Below are 26,453 nucleotides of genomic sequence, written 5' to 3' on the forward strand. Positions count from 1 at the left end.
TGTGCCTAATAATTGTATTTCTCTGTTCCAAAGAAGCAACTAAAACTTGTTACAAGAGAGATTTTTTTCAGATAAATGTTTGTGGCATGGTTTAATATGTATTTTTTAAAGAAGTACCTCAGAATATCAACTTCATTCCTTAGGCAAAACAGTTTAGCAAATGCCAGGGAGCTAAGGGTTGGCCCTATAAACAGCAAGATAAATATATACATGGATTCTTGTTAAAGTGATACATTTCTCCTCAAATGAGGTATTTATTTTTGAGAATACATTGAAGGGGGCTTGTTATAATGATAAGCTGTACTGAGAAACTTTTCTTTGTTTTACATTCATATTGGCATTCAATGTTGTCAGAGCAGTGGAGTGTAACTGTTATTTAATGTTCTTATCATTTAACTACTACTGATGGTACAGAGCCGGTACAGAGCCAGCACAGACTAGCATAAGCCAATAAGTCCCATAATAGTTGTAATCATTAACTTTTTAAATTCCATTTGTTACTAAGTCATTGAGATTACTTACATGCTCTAAACCAATTCCACAGGGCTAAAGGAAGGTCACTAAAAAGGGAAACAAGAAAAGAGAGATGTTAAAACTTGAGATAAATGACAATGGAAATATGATGGTGGTAGATTGTTTGAAAATAATTTCATTTAATTAATACAGTGACAGAGTAAGGAGCACACACAGACTACAGAAAGTCTCATGACAATTAAAAATAAGGTAAGGGTTGGATTTGCATAAGAACCAAAAGAAGTTAACTAATGGGGTATGAGGACTCTTTCACTTTATGACACCCTAACTCTACAGCGAGCAGCTCAGCAGTATGAGCAGTTTTCATGTCAAGCCATGAAAACTGTGAAAGTGGAAAGATAACTGGACTTAATAGTACAGGTTGAACCTCTGAAATCTGAGATTTTCGGAATGTTGCCAGATCAGAGAGCCCCAGAACCTTGTGGAGTGAGAACCCTGTTCCTGAGGAGTCCTAGTTGTATGGGGGAGAAGTGAGGCCATGCGGTTAGGGAGCCCCATCCCTGGGGAGCCCTAGCTGGGTGGGGCAGCAGCGGAACCAGTGAGCGGCAAAAGTGGGGCAGAAGGCAAGCCTCGTCCCAGGTGGGGATCCCCGGTCAGGTGAAGGAGAAATGGGGCCGCGGTGGCTGGGGAGCTCCATCGCCAAGGTCAGGTCCTGAGGGTCTAATCTAAGGGAGGTCTAACCTGCACTTCTAATGAACTATTACCACACTTTAGGATGATAGTTGCTTAACTTCCTTAATTCCCACATAGAGACAATGCAGGTACCCATGCTATGGAGACAGCCAAAGGGATTGCACTATTTAACCCATATAAAAACTCTAATTCTGCAAAGTGTTATCACCCAATAGCCTTTCTCAGCTCAACCTGAAAACTATATAAGTGCATGATACAGCACAAGTTGCAGAAGAGCATCTGAGGGTATGTCTACACTACCCTCCTAGTTCGAACTAGGGAGGGTAATGTAGGCGTACCGCACTTGCAAATGAAGCCCGGGATTTGAATTTCCCGGGTTTCATTTGCATAAGCGGGGAGCCGCCATTTTTAAATCCCCGCTTGTTCGAACCCCATGTAGCGCAGCTACACGGGGCTCGAACTAGGTAGTTCGGACTAGGATTCCTCCATGAGGTGTACCGGTAGTTCGGAATAGGAACCTAGTCCGAACTACCTAGTTCGAGCCCCGTGTAGCCGCGCTACACGGGGTTCGAACTAGCGGGGTAGTGTAGACATACCCTGACTGATGATCAAGTCATTTTCACCCAGGACATTCATGCTGTGGACAACTCGCTACGTAAAAGATGGCTTTGAAAACTTTAAAGTTACAGGGACTGTGTTTGATGATTTGCTGGCTGCTTATGACACTGAACCACCATACAATTCTACTGAAACTGGCAAAAGAATTGAGAAATAGCAAGATGGTTGAGTTCATCATCTCTGTTTGAGAATCAAAGTTTCTTTGTTGATATAATAGCCAGAAAAGTTGATGGTGTGTTCAGTGTAGTGGACTGCTCCAGGATTCAGAACTGTCACCCTTGCTGCCTAATGAGTATACCAATGACCAACCAGAATTCCCTGATGTGTGGAGATTCATTTATGCAAATGATCTTTGCATTGCTATTCAGCTGGAAAGCTTTGAGGGCATTAAGCTCATTCAAGCTGAACATGTTTGGAAAATAGTAATTGTTCTTCAGTCCTTGAGTAGAAGATTCAAGTGTGTTCCTTCCACTAGAAACATTGTCAGCCAAGCAAAAACATCAGATAAATCCTTGAGAACTGTGCATGGCTGGTGTCACATTATACTAAATGCTAATATTCAAAGAGTACATCATGGAGCTAGAAAAAAGCAAACTCTAGGAATTGTGTGCTCCAGTAACTCACTAACACAAAATGGGGAACTGATTCCCAAACACTCCAAGCAACAGTGTCACTCTATGTCACTGATTTGTAAAGTATTGTGCCTCAGTATGGCCATGCTCAAGGTATGCACAAAAAATTGATGTGGAACACAATCCTGTAAAATTACTCCTAGGACTTTGAAATGCACTCCTGCACAGTAGCTATATGGGACGGGGGAGGGAGAAGGCTAGTTCCAAGAGCTAAACCAAGGGTTGTGAGCTCAATCCTTGAGGGGGCCATTTGGGGCAAATCTGTCAGGTATGGTACTGAGTCCTGTTGTGAGGGCAGGGAATTAGATTGGATGACCTTTCAAGGTCTCTTCCAGCACTATGAAATAAGCATATCTTCAGTTGTACCATCACTGAGACAGGATGCCTTCAATAAAATGGAGATACAAAAACAGGTGCATGACTAAAGAATCCACTTCAGGGTCACATTGTACTGCTGAAGATGAGAAAAAAGCTTTTCCCCCTGAAAATCCCTTACTTTGTAGTATTTTGAGGTCACAAAATGGCAGGAAATGCCAGTGATCTTGGAGAACCAGTTCCTTCAAAACGACACCCTTCATACACTGACCTCAAAGAGGGACACTGGTGTGCTCTAAAATGAGTGAGAGAAATGATAGGAAAGACTGGTGAGAATATAAACAAGTGGAAGCTGAGGAATGGCCCCACATGTGAATGTGGAGAATCTAACAAACACTTGAACACTACATGATAGAGTGTGTCCTCTATCAGCCTCCTGAGGAACATATTTGAGATAAATGACACCAGCAGGTCTTAACTGCAGTTTTGAATGGTAAGCTTTGAGATTACTCTATGACATAAATTACAACTTATCAGCAGTTGGCTGTGAAAGATGAGCAGGAGTGTTAGAACCAGAGCTGCCCAAATATTAAGGATATTTTTCAGTGATATTTGTTGTGAAAATGATCAGCATTTCATTCTGAGTTCTCTTGTGAGTTCCACAGGGTTCTTTCTTATTGGCTTTACTCTTCAACTAGTATGAGGCTTCAAAAAGCCAACAAAATCTGATAACACAATGTTTGTGATGGGCTTTTTGGAAAGGGCAATAAACATGTGTGTGACAGACACCCCACTTTATATTTTACTATATATTTTAGAACTGTGCATCTGTCTGTCTGTGAATCCATTTATTCAAGAACGCCTAAATGGTAAGAGCTAAGACTACCAATTTTGGTATGCAGCTTCCTCTTACTATAACTGAAAGCAAGATCAGTGTTTGGTTGCACCAGGAGAATGGGATGTGCCCAGAATTCAATTGTTTCTCATAAAATGGAAAGGGAGGGGTGTGGTAAGAGGGACTTATACTGCAGAAGGACCACAGAGGGCAGCAAGGGGGTAGAGATGGGGACCAGGACAGCTATAACCCCATTGGATCAGCAGGGGGCAGGAGTAAAGAAAGGGGCAGCTATCTACTATATATTTCAGAGAGTATCTCTTTTTGTGTGTTTGTTTGCCTGTGTGTCCATCCCACAGCTGGGGGAGGGGGGAGGCATGCACTCCTTCCCCAGTTATGACCACTGGAGCTACAGCAGCAATGGACTGGAGCTTTTCATCCAAGCTGCTGGGGTGAGAGAGGGTTGTGGTTGTCCTTTCTCCCCACAGCAGTCTGCATCCTTAGCCCCTCATCTCCAGCTCTATCTCAGAGCAATGATTTAAATGAAGAAAACCAAAACTTATTTTTAGGATATCATATCTATCAAGAGCGAGTGAGAAAATGAGCTTATACATACACTATATAGAGATAATTGTGTTTGCGTATGCATGAATATATGCGTGTCCCCATGTTGACATACAATGTATATATGGGAGTGAGGGGAAAGAGACCCTTCTTTGAGAGGGGCAAAAAAGTCTCCAGAGTTATAGAGGGAAGAAATGTCCGGCAACGCATTGTTTCACAATGGAGGTATTCTTTTTTGACTATAGCTGGCACAGTTTGCTTCTTCAGTGAAAATTTTGGTTCCCTATTGGAATGAGATTATTTTCTTTACATGCAATTTCTTCCTCTGCTCTCTGAGGTGACATATGTACATTGGAACACTCGGGAAAATTAAAAGGAAAATTAAAGGTGACTCTCTAAAGTACATTAGTTAAAGGGCATTAAATCCATGAGGACGGTCTCATTCAGAAGTCAAGCTACCTTCAGAGGGGATTACACTAAAGCAAACTGAAGCCACTTTAGGCCATGTCTGTTCAGCAGCACCGTTGTACTGATACAGCTGTACCACTGTATCATGCCCAGTGAAGACAACCCTATGCTGGCCCATCAGCATAAATAACCACTTCCAGGACTAGCATAAGCTACATCAGCAGGAGAAGCTGTCCTGCTGACACAGTGCTATGCCTGTAAAAGTTACTTTATCTCACTTGTGTGGGTGGAACATTGACACCCCCGAGCATCATAAATTCACTGACAGAGGATGTTGTGTAGATATAGCATTACCTCTGAAAGAGAGTGCTTGTAGGGTAAATTGAGGCAGCCCATGGTATCTTGCTGAGAACTGACAAACTCAAATCTGAAAGTATCAGGCCAAGCCTGAGAAGCCTACAGTTCAACAGTTACCGTGACCCTGGTTCCTCTGGCAACCACATTCCAAAAGGGCCTCACTTTGATAAGACCAGTACCAAACAACCAAACAACCACGCAGGATTGTTTTTCATTGTCTGCTTTGTTCCTAGAAAATAAGCTTGGATCCCAAAGATCGCGCCAAGGCAATACCACCCCCGCAGGAGATGCAGTATATTTTCGGCAGACAAAATGACCACCCACATGCCTTTGTTTATGTTGGCTCATTTAGCTTGTTAGGAATAACTACCTGTATTAGTGATAACATGTTTAATTGGCAATGGGCGAAGATGCTGTGCAACTGTCGGAGACCATTGGCTTATGCGCATATCTCACTTCCGCTGCTAGACCTATCAAATCACTTCTCCTCCGTCCATCTGCTACCTATATAATCTAATGTATGTTTTGGTTAAGTTAGTGCTCTCCGGGCTAACCCCACACTCCACTAGCGCTGTGTGTTCAATAAATCCTCTGCTTGTTTTCACCTGCACCCAGTGTGTCCAAGAATTATTCCCAACAGTGCTCTTTCCCCTCCCCCAGTTTAATCTGCCTTAAATTCAAACCTTTAGTTAATCTGGTTTAGCTTTCCTGGGTGTCCCCATGAGGACATGTCCCGACCACAATTAGAAGGGCAGTCACTCTGCCACACTTGTGGATCATTTTTCATCTTATGAGGTATTTGAGATCTTGGGTGACACAACTTGATTGACAAGATCACATAGCACAAGGCTTTCCCCAGCAGACTCCTTCCCCTGCCAGATGGGAGGGCTTCTCATTTTTCTCTGTCAATGATGGCATTTCCCACCGTTACTAATTATATTATCACCCTCATACTAACTTCCAAAAATAACATTTGCTAAAACATTTGCAGCTCTGCAACCTGCACTTGAGAGAAATCACAGTCTTCTCCTCTTCAAATTATAGTAGAGGAAAAAAAATCCCCTTGGGGAACTGAATAGTAGTGCTGCCTGCCTTAATGCTTGATATTGTTGTTACTTACTAATGCAGCATAACAAAAGCTTGTCCTACATTCCTTCCATCATATTTATTTAAGAGTCATAAGAGCTGAAATAAAATGCATAACTATGTGATACAGGTTTGCTTGAACAATGGAAGTGCAGGACAATGAACCCTCATGGGGCCTGGCATACTGCATTGGGTTTTTTTATGGGAGTGGGCAGATGGGAGAAGTGAAGGGAGCAAATCCCAGCTGCAGCACTTACATGAATCCCAAGATGAATATCTTCTGTTGCAATAGCTATGCCTCACTCCCATCTGGCATTGGAATATGCAAGTGGCAGCACTGGGACTTTTGCTAACTGTTTTATGAATTCCCTTTCTCACCCAGCTTGTTTCTTCCATCTGTTGTATCCTGTCAGACACACAGCTTGAGAGTCCTCTGGGGCAGAAACTCTCTCTTCGGTAGTGTTCAGTACAGGACTTTGTGCTATGGGGCTGTGGTGGGGGCCTGAATCCTACCACACTATAAATAGTCAAAGCATATCCTACTGCACTGGGCGAGGGGCAGGTAAAATGGGGCCCAGTTGTGGCCCCATCACCCAGAACTGTGTAGGAGACACCTCCCCACACCCTGTCCCTATATGGCTCTGTTGGACAAGTGCAGCTAAGGGCCAGAAGTCACATACTCCAACCAGTAGGAGCAGAAGCAACTGAAGCAGGAACCTCCAGACGTATAGCGCGTCTTCTACAGTTCTGACTGGAATCTCGTTGCCCTGGGCTATTGACTGTTTGCTCCAACCCTGTCTCTTCAGGTCAGCTTTACATCTATCCCCCTCAGCCCTAGAGAAGGGCTCCTCACATCAAGGTCCACATCTATCCTCTCAGCCCTTTTCTTTCCATTTAGCCAATCCAGCCTAACTAAACCCACCAATAAAATATATTTAAAAAACCAGGGAATTATTATACCATTTGACACCATCACATTGTGCACTCGGTTTATGTGTTCTGTCTTTCTTTCCTCCCTGAGTAGCTTGTAAACAATTCCAGGGAGGAAGTGCCTTCTACCCTGTGTGTCTACAGTCCCTAATCCATTCTAGGCTCAGGCTTAGGCACTACACTAATAAACATGATTAATTATATTAAACACATAATTATTCAGAAGTAGTACCTTTGGCAGGGACTTTTTCCATCTCCCAACTGATAATTCTCTTATTTCCATAGTGCAAGAAATCTGTACATTTTTTCTGTAGTTGCCTGAGTGGTGTGTATTTCCATTGGCAGTCTATGATGCAGGCCTTGTTTTACCCATGCACGTGATTCTTGTTCTGTTTGTGAATAGCTGCTATTACTGACAACTCTGAAATATGCAAACAAAAGTAGTGCGCGGTTAGAATTCCAAACTGTATTACCCCTTGTTAGTTATTGGAGGCTTTCCCTTTTTTTTTTTTAAAAAAAAAAAAAAGAGGAATGTTGTTCTCATGAGCAATGTTCCACTGACATCTTGAAGAATGGCATTTGCTCAGTCTACAAAATGTGTGCAGTTTGGATGGCTCAGGGTAAGCTTCCCCAGTCTATGCTTCAATCTTGATCTAAGGGACCCTTCTAGGGCTCAGAAGATACTGTCGCTCACTTTACTCTGATCAACACTAGGAAGTTATTTTGAAATAACCTCCCTTATTTCAAAACAACCAAGCCCATTATTTTGTAACTAGCCAATTAGCCCATCATAAGACAGGATGTTCAGGTCTCTCCTCCACGTCGGTCTTCTCTCCTGAGCCTCCAGTCTCTCGCTCTGTCTCTCTCTGGCTAGGTCTAGACTGCAGGCTTCTTTCGAAAGAGGCTCTTTCGAAAGCATCTTTCGAAAGAGCCTCTTTCAAAAGATCGCGTCTAGACTGCAGGCGGATCTTTCGAAAGAGAAATCCGCTTTTTCGAAAGAGAGCACCCAGCGAGTCTGGATGCTCTCTTTCGAAGACGGCCTCTTTACATTGAAGAACGCCTTCTTTCGAAAGAGGAACTTTCGAAAGAAGGTGTTCTTCCTCGTGAAACGAGGTTTACCGCCATCGAAAGAAAAGCCGCGTTCTTTCGAAATAATTTCGAAAGAACGCGGCTTGAGTCTGGACGCAGGGGAAGTTTTTTCGGGAAAAAGCTACTTTTCCCGAAAAAAACCCTGAGTCTGGACACGGCCTCTGTCTCTCTCTCTCCTCCTTCTACTGCCTCCCCACCCCTTTCAGCTCTCCTCTGCCTCCTGTCTCTCTCTCTGTCTCTTTCTTCCTCTTCTCCCCTCCTGCCTCTCACTTGGGGGACTGCAGAGCCCAAACGGCCTGAAGCCACTGTCATGCCGCACGACACCGCCCTGCCCCCCTTCGCCTCCTGCCGTGGCGCTTAGCTGACTTCTGCATCACTCAGCCAGGCCGCTGAGGGGGAGTGTGCTGCATGGGAAGCATGGGGCCCAAACAGCCACTTGTGCCTCTTGCTCCCCCGCAGCGGCCCGGCTGAGCAGTGCAGAAGTCAGCCGAGCGCCACAGAGGAAGGCAAATGATGTGACTAAGGCAACAGCGCCGCCCAGAGGGACAGCCAGCATTTCAGCAACAGCGCCACCCACAGGGAACAGCCAGCATTTCAGGCAACAGCATTGCCCAGAGGGAACAGTCAGCATTTCAGCGTTATAGACTCTCAGACATTGGGCTACTATATATTTTGTAATAAGGGGCTGATTATTTCCAAATAATAACTCCTGCTTTCCACAAGGAATGATGCTTATTTCAAAATAGTTATTTCTAAATAGCAGTAGTATGGACTTGCCACTGCTGCTATTTCGAAATAACTACTCCCCAGAGTTATTCAAAGTAATTACTCCCCAGTGCTCTAAGTCAAGGTAGCATATCCACATTATAGGCAAGCCTACCTCAGACTAATTTCAAGGCTTCCCTATAGTGTGGACATGCTATTTTGAAATAGTTATTTCAGGAGTTACTATTTCAAAATAATTTATTTTGAAATAATTTCCTAATGTAGACATGCCCTTTAATGTCATGTTGCTCTTCTTTCAGCTGACACAGCTAGCAAGGATACCAATTAACACAATTTGTGATGGTGATGTTGTGATGTGTACAGGACCAGGTTAAGAAGGGGGCTTTAGAGGCTGGAGACAGGGTCCCTGGCAAAGGGGCACCCCACAAAAAAGATCTCTGGACTGCCAAAAGTCTGGATATTTTTGTAGGGCCTCTTTGGCCTGGGGTTGCAGCAACCTCATTCCATGAGGAGAAACAGCTAATTCGAGTTAAGGGTTTACTTTGAACTCCCATTTCACTGCCGTGTGTAGACACAGGCAGTTATTCTGGGCTAGTCAGTTTCCAAAATGGCGACCACCCGGGAACATGCTAATGAAGCGCGGGATGTTTAAATCCCGCACTTCATTTGCAATTTCGGTCGCCCTCATTAGCCTCCTTAGTTCGAACTAGGGGGCTAGTGTAGACTTACCCTTAGAGATGCAACTATTCTGATCTGGATCTGTGATTTAGTGGAGGATACACACATGTAGGTGAAACTTGAACTCACAAAGATCTAGGCATATATTTTAATATGCATATTTATTAGAATACCACAACGCTACTCAATCGAAATTAATATTAGCAGTCTTAATATATGGCATTATCATTTGTTCTTGCTACTACCATTTACTATATCTGACCAGATGCTTAATAGTTGGACTTTGTTTTCCCATCACTAATAATCAGTAAATAAAGTGTTGTTTTCTCTGTAGTTCATTAATTCCTGGTATGAAAATGGAAAAGTGCCCTCTCTTCAAAGAAAATAATTGTCTTTGTGAACCCCAAGCCAAATCCAATACTCTAGCTGCTGTCTATAGAGCTTGTCTCCACTTTGAAGCTACTCTAGCAGCTTTGGACTCAAGTCCATGTTTAATTAATTGTACCAGAAAGACACCAATGGGAGCAATGGTCAGAAATTTCAAAAGTGCAGTATTAAATAGTCAAAGAGGAGTCTCCATAGAAATGATTATTTCTAAGAATACACTGTTAAACTGGGCACTTTTACTTTTGTAAGGAGCAATTCTGTTGCATCTTATTTATGGGAATGCTATACAAGAATCTGATCCTGCTTCACTGAATTCATCCTATGTAAGCAAATAATAATGCCTGTGCCCATTAACTTAAATGGAGGTTGAAGGCACTGAATGCTGTACATGAGATAGTCAGCATTTTGCAGGATAGAACCCATAGGCCTGGTCTACACTATATACGCAACTCCAGTTATGTAAATCAATGTCAACGTATCTTACACCGCATTTCCATGCCATCCACACAGGGGGAAGACAAAGGGAGCAAACACTTCCATCAGGTTCCCTTACTCCTTGTGAGAAGTAGGAGTACCAGTGCCAACGGGGAGCTCTTTGAGTTCAGTCTAGCAGGTCTGTGTTATATCCACTAAATTGTATAGTGTAGATGTGCCCGTGGCGTACACAATCTGGCTACGTCTACACTGGCAACTTCTTGCACAAGAACTCTTTTGCGGAAGAGTTCTTGTGCAAAAAATCTTCCACAAGAGAGCGTCTACACTGCCATGTGCTTTTTCAGTGTGGACGCGCTATTGCGCAAGAAAGCTCTGATGGCCATTTTAACAATAGGGGCTTCTTGCGCAAGAAATTCATGTTGCCTGTCTACACTGCCCTCTTGTGGAAGAGCTCTTGCACAAGAAGGCTTATTCCTCATGGGGAGAAGAATAACTCTTCCGGAAGAAGCCCTGTTTTCTGACACTGTACTGTAAATTTACTTGTGCAAGAACACGTGTGCAGTGTAGACAGCAGGCAAGTTTTTGCGCAAGAACAGCTGTTCTTGCACAAGAAGCTGCCAGTGTACTCTATGTGTTCTCTTATGGTGTAATGCTATTTCCACAGAAATCAATGGGATTTTTGCCACTGACTTGACTAGAAGGGGATTGGACCTTCAAAAGGCTTTACTTTTATATATAAAAGTTGTGCTTATTATATACCCTATTATTTTGCTACCTATGACATGATAAAATAACTTTTCAGTAAACTGTAGTTGCATTTCTTTCAATAGCTCTGAGAAAATGGTTTGTAGAAATCCACCTAAAATAATTTGCTTTTATCTATTAAAATTAGAAAACCATCAATCTAACAAATTTAAATGCTATTCTAAGCAAGGTGATTAGATGCAATTAAGGAAACATATAACTACATAAGTAAATCAAAGATGCTAGCATATTTGCACAAATGTTCTGAACATCTTATTAATTCAGCACTGAACAAATAATAGTAAACATGACATGCAACTGTACCTATATAGTTCAAGCTACTGCAGCAAACTGCCAACCACCAGCAGATTTAACAATCACTTTTGGAATCCATTTAATCACAAGTACTTTTCACAGTTTCTAGTTCCTCATGATAATGTGATGTCCTAGGGTGTGTCTAGACTACAGGGTTTTGTCAACAAAAGTAGCCTTTTGTCGACAAAACTACACCTGTGTCTACACTGCCGCCGTGATATGTTGACTGTAAGTCGACAGAACGCGGCAGTTTTGTCGACGGTGGTAAACCTCATTCTATGAGGAATAACACCTTTGTGGATAGAGTTATGTTGACAAAAGGTAAGTGTGGATGCAGGGGAGAATTTATGTTGACAATAAAGGCCTCCAGGAAGAAGCCTTGGTGGACACTCCTGCCACAGCTTTCAACTCTATTGTTCATGCCTGCAGCCATTTTTAAAAGGCACAGGCACCCAGAATTACCATTCTGGTAGCAAGCCAGCTACAGCCAGGACCCTGAGACCACGTAGCTCTGTCAGGTCAGGAAACTCGGAGCCATGTCCCAGGGACAAGCCCTCCCCCCCCCCCCCCCCAAATACCCCTGGGCCTTCCAGGGACACATCCCCCCAGGAAGCCAGGGGCACCAAACACCAGGCACCCTCCTGGTCTGGGCCCGAGATCAAAGCCCTCTTGGAGCTGTGGTCTGAGGAGAAGGCTCCTCAGCTCCCACAGACCAGGCGCAGGAACACGGTCATTTACAGCAGAATGGCTGATGGCCTGGCAAGGCAGGGCCACCGCCCCCGCACCGTACCCCAGGTCAGAGCCAAGGTGAAGGAGCTGTGGCAGGGATATGTCAGGGCCTGTGAGCGCAGCTCCTGCTCTGGGGAAACAGCACACTACTGTGCTTACTGCAAGGACCTGGACCGGATCCTGGGGGCAGGGGAACCCCTGCCTCCCGAGAGGCTTGTGGAGTCTGGCTTAGAGACTCCTGTGCAGCAGTGGCCACAACTCCAGGCAGATGACCAGGAGCACCAAGAGGAGGAGGAGGAGGAAGAAAGCACCAGGAGTACCTAGGAGCCAGACGCCCACACTCAGGAGGCCTCCCAGACAACTTCAGACCCCAGGTAGGGAACGTCAGGTGAGTGCTGTGAGGATCCAACACACACAGGGCAGGGCAGGCAGGAGCAAAGTGGATGGTGCCATGCTGTGACATGTCATGCTGATCACAGCCTGAGGGGAAGGGCACACCCCTGGCCGCCCTCAGGGAGGGCCATCCTACCCCTGCACCCACATGGCTATTAGGCACCACCTGCTCCTGCAGGCAGTGATACCAGATGCAGCCATGGGTTGGGGACACTGGGATTGCCAGAAAGCTTCAGGACTCTCAGCAATCTGTGGTAAGCCCAACTGTGGCCTGACACTTGTCTGTGCTGCTCGGCCATGGGGTGTGTGTTGGGGGAGGGAGGGGCAGCATGGTGGCCTGCACACCTTCTGAGCTCCAGGGACTTACTGAGACGCACATGACCATCCTCTGACCCTAGGACTGGCACTGACTGCTGAGAAGAAGGAGGGCATGTCTTCTCAAGGAAAGTGTGAGCATGCATGACTGACGACTTTTCCCTCTTGTCCGCCACAACTGGACCAGCTGACCAGGACGGGGGTGCCACACCTGCCTCACTACCCAGACGGCTGCAGGGAACCCATCAGCACTGGTGCACATACTTGGACCTGGTGCACCAGCACATCTCGGTCCCACAAGGGATACAGGACACATTTACAGGATACAGGAGGATGGAGGCAAAGGCAGAGTGGCGCAGGCGCTTGCTGGAGGAATTTTCCCAGCAACGCACTGATTTTTGTGCTGCTATCCGGGAGGCCATGGCCTTCCCCAGTCCTGTGCCTGGTTCTGCTCCTCCTGCTCAGCCTGCCTCCCGCACCCCCAGCCCCTTTCCTCCTCCAGTCCCTGCTCCCGCAACCCCTGCCATCCCAGACCCAGGTACTGCCCCACTTCCTGCCCAGCCCCCTACTGACCCAGCCCGCCTGCGCGGCCATGTGCGAGAAGGCTTCTGCAGCCAAAGTGCTAGGGGCTCCTCATCAAGGCAGCACCCTCAGCCCTGAGCCTCCCTCCCCCGCACCAGGTGGACATTCCCCCTTCCCACCTGTGAGAGTCACTGAAGGAAGCACTTTACTTTATTTACAAACACTTTATTTTTCTGAACAAAAGATTATTTTAGTTTTCAAAAAACCAACAGTGAAATAAACTGTAAACATTTTTTCACCAACACCTGTCTCTGTTCTCAGTGTGTAATGAATGAGTACAATGTGTGAATGTGAGGCCAGGAGAGGTTCTGGGGAGGAAGGCACCGGGTACATGGGGCAATCCCACATTTGGAAGGCCCTGGGGAAAATCATCGGCCTCCTTGGGAGAATTGCTCCCTCAGGGCGTCTCAGATGTGCAAGCCCAGCTGGTGGGCTTGCCAGATGGCAGCTGTCCGGGGCTGCTCAAAGTGCCTCCTGTCCACATCAGCCCGTGTCCCCCATGCAGGGAGGGAGGCCTCCCCTTTCCTCTCCACTAGGTTGTGCAGCACACAGCATGCTGCAACCGCATCAGGGATGTTGTGTTCCCCCATGTCCAGCCGAGTGAACAGGCATCTAAATCTGCCCTTCAGACTGCCAGAGGTGCACTCCACCTGGAAGCGAGCCCAATTCAGGTGGAAGTTAAAGAGTTCCCTGCTTGCATCCAGGTGGCCAGTATAGGGCTTCATGAGGCAGGGCATAAGGGGGTACTCTGCGTCAGCCATGTTGCACGTAGGCATCTGCACATACCCGACCGCATAGTTCCTCTCTGAGAAAAATGCATCAGCCTGCAGCCTGGCATACAGGTATGAGTTCCAGAATATGCGAGCATCGTGTGCCCAGCCTGACTACCTCAGGGTGAGGCCAGGCAGGCTTCTACCACTCCCAACCCATCCCCTATTTCCTGTGCCCGGTCTTCACCATTCCCCTTATCCACCTGCCCCCACACCAATGGACTGTCCCCTGACAGTGACTTACCTCCATCAAGACGGCCCCAATAGTAGACCTCCTCATGCCGAACTGATGTCCCATAGAGCGGTAGCTGTTGGGAATGGCCATTTTCCACAGAGCAATAGCGACGCACTTCTCCAGGGGGGTGGTGGCCCGCAAGCGGGTGTCCTGGCATTGCAGGGCAGGGGCAAGCCAGGCACAGAGCTCCTGGAAGGTGGATTTCTGCATCCGGAAGTTTTGGAGCCACTGGTCGTCGTCCTACTGCTTCATAACAAGCCGGTCCCACCAGTCCGAATTGGTGTCCAGCCTCCAAATTCGCTTCTCCAGGAATAAGTTTGGGGGCAAGGGGAGTAGGGCTGCAGCCTGAGTGAGAGGCTCAAAGCTGGGCTCTGAATCCAGCTCTGCCGCAAACGTCAGGATGCTCTCATGAAGATGCAGCAGAACTTCTATCATCACAGTATGGGGCCATCGCCTGCCCAGGGGCAGCTCAGGCTCCATGGACAAAAACACAGTGCAAAGCAAAAAACCAAACATGAAAATAAACTGCTGTGGTGTCCGAGGAAGCAGGGCAACCAGAGAAAAAAATTGCAGCAGCTTTGCTTTCCCTCTAGGAGGTAGGCAAGCCAGAAGCAGGAGCAGAGCAACGGCTGTCCAGGAGGATCCCTTTAAGAATGTGTCTCTGCAAAGAGCATGTAGCAGTGCCTGGACTTCAAGGCTGCACCTGCTCTTCCAGGTGTCTTCTTTTGTCGACAAAGCGTCTGCCAGTCTGGACGCTCTTTGTCGACAGAGGCTTTATCGACAGTATCTGTTGACAAAGCCTCTGTTGACAAAAGCCTGTAGTCTAGACTTACCCCTAGTATCTGATATCATATTACATGAGTCATAGAGGCATTAAGGTGCTTTGGGTTTTCATGATACAAGAGCAATGTTTGTTAGATGAGTGGGGAGTTGGGGCTGGGTGGAGGAGAAAAATCAAGTGCAGATGAAAAATCAAGAGAACAGAGAAATAATGATCCTATTCTTAAATGAAAACCGGAAAGGGGCAATCTTTAGTGCTAAAAGGTTAACTGAACTACACAAATCATTAAGTAGTTTTTCATGTACAGCACTATTAAGGATGTCATTACAAATGCAAAGATTGCTCTATGTGCAGTGAACCAGTAATAATTTTTCCCTCAATTGTTTTTCTTCTCCCATAAACCCCAAATTAACTGAGCATCACTAAAATGTCTCTGCTTTTTGTTAAACCTAGAAAGATTAGGGGCTAGATGGAGCTATGGGAATGAACTTATCAGCTAAGGAGCTACCCCTACATGTTTCCTGACAACAAAATATAAGAATATGTGTGAATGGAATAGACTCATAGACTCATAGACTTTAAGGTCAGAAGGGACCATTATGATCATCTAGTCTGACCCCCTGCACAGTGCAGGCCACAGAATCTCGCCCACCCCTCTTAGAATAATCCTCTCACCTATGTCTCAGATATTGAAGCCTTCAAATACTTTGAAGGCCCCAACATGCAGAGAGTCCTTCAGCTGTGATCTGTGCCCAATGCTACAGAGGAAGGCGAAAAACCTCCAGGGCCTCTGCCAATCTACCCTGGAGGAAAATTCCTTCCTGACCCCAAATATGGGGATCAGCTAAACCCTGAGCATGTGGGTAAGACTCACCAGCCAGACACCCAGAAAGTTCCCTATAATGAATGGTCAATTAGTTACCAAGATCATGTTATTTCATCCAACCATCCCCTTATCATAGAATCATAGAACTGGAAGAGACCTCAGAAGGTCGTCAAGTCCAGCCCTCCGCTCTAGGCAGGACCAATCCCATCTAAATCAACCTGGCCAGGGCTTTGTCAAGCCGAGACTTAAACACCTCTAGGGATGGAGACTCCCTAGAAATGAAATGGAATGATATCTGTATGTCTTACAGGAGAAAATAAGCTTCCTAAGACCTCAATTCAGCAAAACTCTTTAAGCACATGTTTAGCTTTAATTATGTGCTTACGTCCCACTAACATCAATGAGACATAAACACATGCTTAAGTGCTTTGCTGAATAGAGATTGGCTTATTTGGGAACCTGAAGTTAAGCACATGATTATATGGCTTTGCTGAATTAGGCCTGTTGATGGGGGGATGGGGGAGGACACCAAGGGCAGTTGCCCCAGGGCCTGGCAATCCAAAAGGGCCTGGGGCTCCCAGACACTGATGCTGCTACTGCAGCAGCAGCGGTGTCCAGAGCCCTGGGCCATTGAAATCATCATGTGGTTCCCTCCAGACACAGCTGAGGGCTGGGGGGTTGTGCTGACACTGCACTCTCCTTGCGGCACCGAGGGCTTGGGGAGGGCTGGCACGGCATGCTCTGGGTGGTGCTGAGGGCTGCGGGGCAGGGAAGGGAGCCTGACACGGCATGCGCTGCTCGGCACTGAGGGCTGCAAGGCGGGTGCTGACACAGCATGCTCCAGATCATGAGGGGGTATGTGTGCTGACACATCATGATCTGGGCAGTGTTGAGGGCTGCCTACCTCCAGCCCTGCGCCTTCCAGGAGTGCAAAGTCAGCTACATACACACACGCACCCCTTGCCTATGGGACTGGCAAGTCAGTTGACTCCCTTGCTTAGGTGTCTCCTGAGTACCCTGGTACTCAAAGCTTAACTGAGCTCTTATGGGTCCAAATCCTGGCTTTGGTGTACCCACATGCAAGGCTGGTCCTGCAAATGAACTTCACATTCCTTAGGCAGTCATATTCTGACTCCCCAGCTCCCACTCTTCTCCCTGCTGTCATCATGGCAGCTCATGTATTAGAGCAGCATTACAGCTCCCAGGACTTCTGGGACTCAGGCAGAAGTAAACAGAATAGAGAAAGATTCAATCCTGGAGAGAGAGCGGGATCTTGCAGAGGTGGGTTTTCCTCAAACAAATCTAATAAATGTTTAAATGCATTGTCTTGTGTGTGTCCTAACTACAAGTGCTGGTACTGAATGGACATGGGACTGAACTAGAACCTTGGATCTGAACACCTCTAGAGTTCACTCACTTAGAAATACCTTCATGCTCTTCCCAGCACTTGAACAGTTTATTATTTATTGTTCACTATGGACTAGATCCACAAATGGACTTTGGCATTGCAATACTCATTGGCATTGCATTGCATTATTTAATTTGTAGATGTCCAGGCTCTCTATACAGTGCATAGGAAGAGTTAGTCATGAGTTAACCATGTGCCCTCGTAACCAAGAAGGCTAAAGGCATATTAGGGTGCATTAGAAGGAGCATTGCCAGCAGATCTAGGTAAGTGATTATTCCCCTTTATTTGGGACTGGTGAGGTCACATCTGAAGTACTGTGTCCAGTTCTGGGCTCCCTCCCACCTATTACAGTAATGTGTCCACATCCCTTTGAGAAAGTCCAGTGGAGGTCAACGTAAATGATTAGGGGACTGGAGCACATGACTTATGGGAAAAGACTGAGGGGAAAGACTTATTTAGTCTACAGAAGAGATGAATGAGGAGGGATTTGATAGCAGCTTTCAGCTACCTGAAAGGGGGTTCCAAAGAGGTTGGAGAGAGACTGTTCTCAGTGGTGAGAGGTGGCAGAACCAGGAGCAATGGTCTCAAGTTGTATTGTGGGAGGTCTAGTTTCGATAATGGGAAAATCTATTTCAGTAGGAGGGTGGTGAAGCACTGGAATAAATTACCTAGGGAGGTGATGAAATCTCCATCCCTAGAGGTTTCTAAGTCCAGGCTTGACAAAGCCCTGGCTGGGATGATTTAGTTGGGATTGGTCTTGCTTTTAGCAAGGGGTTGGAATCAGTGATCTCTGAGGTCTCTTCCAAACCTGTAATTCTATGATCTAAGGATTTTTAGGCTTCATATGTTACATTGCACAGCTGCTCTGCTTCAGCAGCTCCTCTTTAGTGTAGACATGCCCAACACACAGGGGAGAGGTTCTTCCATCAGCATAGATGATCCAGCTCCCAAAGAGGTGATAGGTAGGTCAATAGAAAAATTCTTCTTTTGATCTACCACTATCTACATGAGGGATGAAGTCAGTCAATCTACATTTCTGGGGGCTCTCCCAGATTTTCCACTGCACTATTGTAGACCACAACCACTTTTTTGTGAGAGCTTGATGTGCTCAGAGAATGCTTTCCTGACTAAGACCAGCAGGCAAGATTGGAAGCGGACTGCCTAGTTTGAGAATCCCTCCAGAACTTAAACACCAAGCAGCTTAGGGTGCGTCTTCACAGCAGCGTTATTTTGGAATCACAGCCATTATTCCGAAATAATGATGCTAGCGTCTACACATTCTGTTACTTTGAAATTAATTTGAAATAGAAAATGGCTTATTCCGACTTCTGTAAACCTCATTCCACGAGGAATAACTCCTATTCCGAAATAGCTGTTTCAGAATAGCAGTACTGTAGACGCTCCACTGCTGCTATTTCAAAATAGCTCCTCCCCAGGGCCATTCATAGTAATTACTCTCCACTGCCTCATGGGGCTCTAAATCAAGGTAGCACATCCACATTAAGAGAGCCTGCCTCAGACTAATTTTGAGGCTTCCCTATAGTTTAGACGAGCTATTTCAAAATAATCTATTTTGAAGAATTCCTTCCGGAATAGCTTTGCATGTGTGTACTGCAAGGAATTTGTATTACTTTATCAACACAAACTTGGTGCCTAAGGACTTCAGATGTTTCCACAGTTGGCAGCAGCTGAATGGGGTTCTGAAGATTTCAATGGTTCCTAAACATTTAATTTAGACACCTAAATCTCTTTGTTGCTCTAGCCCTAAGATTTTTCCTTTTTCCTCCTTAAAATCCCTTAAGATGTGCCACACCTTCATCCTTACCCATTTCTCTTGAAAACAGCTTCTCTATTGGATGGGACCTTACTAAAATGGTCTTCTGCTCTGTGGTGATACATGGAGCTGTTTGTAAGAGAAAGGACACTAGGGCAAACTCTTTGTCAAAATGATCCCATTTTTGTGCAGCACACTGTCCTTCAATTGTATTATTGGGTCTCAGCCATATTGGTCTTCTATTTCCATGTTGAGTGAATGGTTGAATATAGATATTAAAATTACATTGCAAAGTAATTCTAGGATTTAGGGCCTCTGAAATCCTATCGTGCATATGTTGAGCAGCAATTTCATACCTCTCCTTCTTCATTGTTATGGCCATCCTCCTGATTAGTGAGGTCAGCCTGCAGCAACATTACTTGGAATGGGGACTAATGCAGCTCTAAGCCATTGAACATTTTGCCTTACTTAGAACTGGATAAGAACCTTAGAATATAGTCTTGGAAGCCTCTCTCGAAGTCTGACCCAGAGAATAATATTGCATTGTCACACGGTTCCCTTAAACTTAGGTACCTAGTACTGGAGCTATTTATAATTCTGGACTTCCACAAAAAATAATCACTCATTCTGATTTTGGCATTTTTTAGATTTGTATAATAACTCTTATGAACTAGCCAATTAGCCCGTCATAAGATGGGATTTTCAGGTCTCTCCTCCACATCGGTCTTCTCTCCTGAGCCTTTGGTCTCTTGCTCCATCTCTTTCTCTCTCTCTCCTCCTCCTACTACTGCCTCCCTCCCCCCTCTCTCTCAGCTCTCCTCCGCTTCCTGCCTCTCTCTCTGTCTCTCTCTTTCTCTTCTCCTCCCACTCCTGCCTCTCACTTGGGGGACCACAGAGCCCAAACGGTCGCTTGCACCACTTGCTCCCACACGGCAGCCTGGCTGAGCAGCACAGAAGTCTGCCGAGCGCCACTGCGGGAGGCGAAGGGGGGGCGGGGTGGTGATGTTCACGGCCAGGGGGCAGGGCCTGGAGCCACTGTCACACCGCACATCACTGCTCCGCCCCCCCTTTGCCTCCTGCCATGGCGCTCGGCTGATTTCTGCGCTGCTCAGCCGGGCCGCCATAGGGGAGCAAGCATCCATTTAGGCTCCCCCATGGTGGCCTGGCTGAGCGGTGCAGAAGTCAGCCAAGCGCCATGGCGGGAGGCAAGGAGGGGCAGGGTGGTGACATACATGGCCAGGCCCTGCCCCTTGGCCATGTAGGTCACCGCCGCCCCTCTTCCCCTCCTGCCGTGGCGCTCGGCTGACTTCTGCACCGCTCAGCTGGGCCGCCGCGGGGAAGCAAGCGGCTCAAGCAGCCATTTAGGCCCCGCACTCCCCATGCAGCATGGGCCGCCCAGAGAGAACAGCCAGCATTTCAGGCAACAGCCCCCTTCCACCCTCCCGGGGAGAACAGCCATCATTTCAGTGTTACAGACTCACAGACATTGGGTTACTATATATATGATGATCAGCTGCTGTGCCTACTTCAGCTACAGATACGTGTGCTGTAAACCAGGTTAAAAAAAACAAACCAAAAGCCCTTCTTGAGTTTAGTAAGTGCTTGGTGGCAAACACGACTCACAAAGTTAAAAATGATTGAAATGTTATTTTTAAATACCCAAAACAAGACCACGGAACAAGTGAAGTAGAAATCCAGAGCTATTGACACTTTAGTCTGAGAGATAATGTAGCGAAACTGAGTGTGCTGTAATAAAAATAGCAAGTATTTTAAAATTTAATAGCATATTGATTACCATTGAGATCTGATAAGGAGCATGGAGGATAAACTACTTCTCATCCCTCTTCCAGAACCCAACATATTCAGCCTGCATACACTCATCAATATTCCAAGGAAATAGTCACTTTGATGAGCTAGGTTGGAGTTTCTTTTGTGCACCAATAAAAAGCATCAACCATCTAAACAAAGGACGTTACATTTTTCCACAGGGTTTGCAATCAATTTTTTAATCTGTAAAGCTCCCAACTGTAAAACTGCACACACATTAACTGTTTCCCTCTCTTCCACCCTCCAGGCTTCCTTTTCAGACCTCTCAGCTATCATGAGATTAAGATAGCCGCTTGTGGCTTTCCTTCCTCTTATCCCAGTCACTCACTATCTCTTCACTCTGGGGACATCTACACAGCAGTGTTATCGTAGAACAACTGATATTGTTCCGAAATAACACAGTGCATATCTACATTACAAGCAGTTATTTCGACATAATGTCAAAATAATATCAAGTTGGAAGTCTTATTACTCTGACTCCTTTAACCCTCATTAATGAGGATTAAGGGAAATTGGAGGAAGAGTGCTCTCTCCAACTTCCTGCTGTGAAGACAGCACGAAAAGCTGAAATAAGCTATTTTGACATAAGCTACGCAATTGATGTAGCTCAAGTTGCATAGCTTATTTCGGCTCTAGTCCTGCTGTGTAGACGTGTCTCCTGTGAGCATGTTTATTTTGCTGGGGAGTTTAACCAACCAGCTATGGAAATCCAGTTTTGCAGGCGATTGTAGGCCACAGAACCTCACCACTTATCTTGTGATATATCCATATAGTCCAGGGCTGGGCAAAATACAGCCTGGAGGCTGGACCTAACCCACCAAGCCACCAGATCTGGCCCATGGACCACCTTGTCAGGCATGCAGCTGCACAGTTTAAAGTGCAGTCCATGCGACTCTCTGTTCTGAAGGGTGGGGGAAGCTTCATGCATCTCCCCACCCCCAGCCCAATTCTCAACTCCTAGGGTACGTCTAAACTACATGCCTCCGTCGACGGAGGCATGTAGATTAGCCAGATCGGCAGAGGGAAATGAAGCCGCAATTAAAATAATCGCGGCTTCATTTACATTTAAATGGCTGCCCCGCTCTGCCGATCAGCTGTTTGTCGGCAGATCGGGGCAGTCTGGACGCGACGCGCCGACAAAGAAGCCTTTCTTGATCGGCACAGGTATGCCTCGTGAAACCAGGTTTACCTGTGCTGATCAAGAAAGGCTTCTTTGTCGGCGCGTCGCGTCCAGACTGCCCCGATCTGCCGACAAACAGCTGATCGGCAGAGCGGGGCAGCCATTTAAATGTAAATGAAGCCGCGATTATTTTAATCTCGGCTTCATTTCCCTCTGCCGATCTGGCTAATCTACATGCCTCCATCGACGGAGGCATGTAGTTTAGACGTACCCCTATTGGCAAGAAACAACCTGCCAATAGGAACTGACCCCAGCCAATCTTTCAGGTCCTATTGGCTGGAAACAACCAGCCAATAGAAGCTAAGAGATTGACTTGGGGGATGGGAGCAGCACAAATCTCTTTCTCCTCCCAGAGCTGAGAGCCCAGCTTGCCTTGGGGTGCTGCCGGGCTGCTGGCTTAGGTAAGCTCCTACCAGCCAGAGCCTGCCTCTGGAACCCTAGACCCTTCCACATCCCAACTCCCTCCCGCAAATAACCATCCAAATCCTCTGCACCTCCCTGCCCCAGGTCACAACTCCCTTCCAGACCCTATACACTCTCCTGCACCCCTCCACCACAGCCAAAATCCTCTCCTAGACCCAAATACCCTCCCAGATCCTGCACCAAGTCACCACCCACATCCTCTGTAGTCTGTATCTCCTTTTCCTCTTCTCCCAGGTCACAGCTCTCTCCTAGACTTTGCACCCTCTTATAGTGCCCCTCCCCCAGGCCAGAAACCCTCTCCTGCACCCATACTCTCTCTCTAACCCTACTCCTCCATTCCCTGACCCATGTCACAACCCCCTCCTTTACGCAAACTCCCTCTTGGACCTCATACTGTCTCCTGCACCCCTGTACCTTCTCATGCACCCTTCTGTGCCCAGCCTCCATCCTAGACCCCGCACCTCCTCCATAGAAAAGTGCAACCCTTGACCCTGGAGTAGCCGCCTGCCAAAAATTATAGCCCACCCCTAATATAACCGCTACCTGAGTTATTGATATCCTCAAATGATGTTTTAATGACTTTATGTTACAGAGAAGGCACCAATTACTTTAGTTTAAACCTGCAAGTGACTTCAGCCCCACGTTATAAAGCAGTGATTCTCAAAGTGGGCCATGAACCTGCATTGGAAAAGCCGCTAACATGCCTACACTGCTTTGTGTCCTAACAGGCCCATAGTCATGGAGCCTCGCGGCTCCCATTGGCTCTGGTTCTCTGCTTTCCCATTGGCATTTAGGCTACATCTACATGAGATAAAGTGTGATTACTGGCTCATGTACACAGTGTCACACCAGCTCTCATTGATCTAGCATAAATATAAGAACTAGTGTAGCCATGGTAGTATGGGCTGTAGCAGAGGCCCTGTGCCAAGTACAAATCCACCTGAACCCTATGGGTATGTATGAAGTGTGACTAAATCATGCTCTCATGCTAAATCATGCTGCCACTATGTTTATTCAAACAATCTCTCATTGAGTTAGTGTGTGTGTGTATATACACGATGCCCTTACGTGATGCCCTTACAGCATCGTAGCCTTAGGCCTTTTTGTTTGTACTTCATAACAGCTGAGGACACAAATACAAGAAAATGAGACTTTGATGGATGAAATTTCACCCAGGCTATGTCTACACTAGGAAAATATTTCAAAATTACTAAATTTGATTTAATAACTCCCAGTTTAACAAATTCAAACTAGCGTGTCCACACTACGGGAAAACCTCAAAATTAACCCAAAGCAGTCTCCATTAATGTGGACTTGCTACTTCAGACTTAGAATCCCAAGAAGCACTGCGGAGTAATTAGTTCGAATTACTCTGGGGAGTAGTTATTTCAAAATAGCGGCACCAGAGCATCCACACTACCATTCTTTCAAAATAACTATATTGGAATTAGCATTACTCCTGTTGAAAAGAGTATTTCGAATTTTGCCACCCGTTGTTTCAAAATAATGGGCTTGATAGCATGCACGCACTACTTATAAATTCAACCTTGTGGGGGGGGGGATTATTTCTAAATAAAGTCCTAGTGTAGACCAGGACCCTGTTACTTCACCTATCTTGAGAGAGGAGAGGCCAGAAAATACAGAGGATAAATCTTTTCAACACCATGATTATGTGGTTGTCGATGCAGCCTCATGAAACAAACCTCTGCTGAAGTGTCTCTCATTTAGTTTTGGAGCATAACACTTGAGGGTACAAGAGGATTTAAAGCACAGAACGCCATAGTGCTGCACCTATGTCAAAAAGTGACTGTTCCCTATAAATAGAGTAAGCCCAGTTCCCCTTTGCCAACAGCAATGCTCCCATTTGGCTAGTTAAGAGGCCAGAAAAGTATCTCTAAAGGGTCATGGAAAGACTGGTGAGGGAGTTCCAGGGAGTCAGAGAACAGACTGGAGTAGCAAGAAAAGAGATAGATGAGAGCTGTCTAGATCAGTCAGAGTCAGACGAGAACTGGAGAATGTCCTAGAAGCAATATTTTTCTTCCTGGACAAGGCTGCAGGCTGGGGAGCAGCAAGAGGGTATGCTGATCAATGTCTCCAAACAAGTTAGAAAGTAGTGAAGCAGCAGCAGCAGCAGCAGGAGAACCAGCAGCTGCAGAGGAAGTTGCTTACTAGCTCCAAACCCAAAAGCAGTGGAGGATCAAAGAGGGTTAAAGGCAAGGGCCTAGCAGAGGGGCTCACCTGCTGACCTTCCAGGGCAAAACTAAGCTAGACCCAGAGGAAATTGTAAGAGGCCAGGAGAGAGGTGGAGGCTATGGATGTTCCCCAGCAAAGAGAGAGTGTGGATTCCTGCTGGAAAGAGCACAGTGGCACCCTAGTATAATGGAAGGGCTGGAGTTGCTGTCCTGGCACCAGGACAGGAGAGGACTGACAAAGAGCCTGGATGTGACTGAAGTCACCATTGTGTGGTAAGTGCAGCAGCAGGTACAAGATGCCTTAATTCCTTTCACTCCTTGCACTGGGATGAGAAACTGATACGAGACTTATGGATTTTTTTGAACCATGCAACTATGTTCTGGTGATAAATCACACTGATGAGCTACAGGATAAACCTTGCACATACCTTCACTGGTTTGCCTGAGATGGGAAACTGAGGAAGGTGCATTTGTTTTGCCAAGGCCTGCCACAAAAGGGTGTTCCAAGGCCCCAAGCAAGGCTGCCCTATGACAGGTTGTTTTTGGATTGCTGTTCTAAACCACACTGTAAGGTCTTAAAAATTATATCCACTAATCTAACAGCCTGCTAGCAACCCCTGCTGGGAAATAAATTGTTTTGTTTGCCAAACAATTGCTTAAGCAACTGACCCAGTTTATTTATTTCTCTCTTATAATAATGTTGCTATGGTGCAAGTACTTTCCTACACCTGCAAGCCAGTCATCTATAGCTGCAAATGTGGGGCTGTCAGTAGGCTTACTGCAGTCTGTGATAGAGTGCTCTCCTCACTGAATGATGGTAGCTCCTCCTGCCCACTCTGGGTACTAGCACTTCACAGCGGACACCCCTTCATATGGCTGCACATTGTATCACTCTCTTCCTTTCCCTACAGCTACCTCTCTTATTCCAGAAACAACAGCTTCCTCTTTATGATTCAGTTCTCAAGATACTCCCTCCTTGGAGCATGGGTATCAAGACCCTCCATACCACAGTCTCAGGCAATCTTCCTTATGGTGTCCCTACCTCAGTGGCTGGTAGAGGAATTTAGGCCTACCCTCTATTCCAAGTTCCAGCTCAAGGACCCTTTAAGAGCAGCCCTCATCTGTTCCTTCCTAGGCACTGCTGCCTTTGCGGCTTCGTCAGCCTTCCAAAGAGCAACCATAGGCTACTTTGGCTCTGCAGGCCCAACCACGTTTCCTTTCTCCCAGGAAGTAACTGCGGCCTAGTTCCCTGCTGCCTCTTCTCTTACCCTGTTGCCAGACTCCTGGGTTTGTAGAAACGCTGTCTGTCCCTCACAGGTGAGCTTGCCTCTAAAATTAACTGCCTCTATTTCCCCCATTTGCAGCCTAGCTTGCTGATTGAGCCTATTTGGCTTAATTCAGCATTTTTGGGGCCAATATGGGGAGAACATCCCATCACATACGCATGCCAGTAATGAACTGAAAAGGTCACCATTTGTGAAATGAGACACACAGCGTATGGAAAGCTGACTAATAAATGGGAATCAGCTGGTTCAATAGATATAGGAAATATTCAGGAGTGACCAAGAGCAAGAAGGTTGTGAGTTTTATTAGACTCCTTTGAGTTTCACAGCTCCCGGAGAACACTTGATGTGGTTTACAGTTGCATTCTCTGCATGTTTTTCATTTGGAAACTCTAATTCCTCTTTTCTGGTAGTAGTGCAATTATGTCTAGAGATGTTAAACTGGTACT

The 26,453-nt window shown here is 46.2% G+C and overlaps 1 long non-coding RNA gene across 2 annotated transcripts in view; it reads right to left on the bottom strand.

The window, feature by feature from the left end:
• LOC112543694 (uncharacterized) overlaps positions 1 to 26,453 on the bottom strand; it is a 47,510-nt gene that overhangs the window by 20,057 nt on the left and 1,000 nt on the right. For both annotated transcript variants that reach the window (XR_012902025.1, XR_012902026.1), the window contains exons 2-3: positions 7,145 to 7,333; positions 523 to 560 (exon numbers count right to left, since the gene is read on the bottom strand). This is a non-coding gene — a long non-coding RNA (uncharacterized LOC112543694). The remainder of the gene's footprint in view (positions 1 to 522; positions 561 to 7,144; positions 7,334 to 26,453) is intronic.

The sequence above is a fragment of the Pelodiscus sinensis genome, chromosome 2, assembly GCF_049634645.1.
Source record: "Pelodiscus sinensis isolate JC-2024 chromosome 2, ASM4963464v1, whole genome shotgun sequence".
NCBI classification, from domain to species: domain Eukaryota; kingdom Metazoa; phylum Chordata; order Testudines; family Trionychidae; genus Pelodiscus; species Pelodiscus sinensis.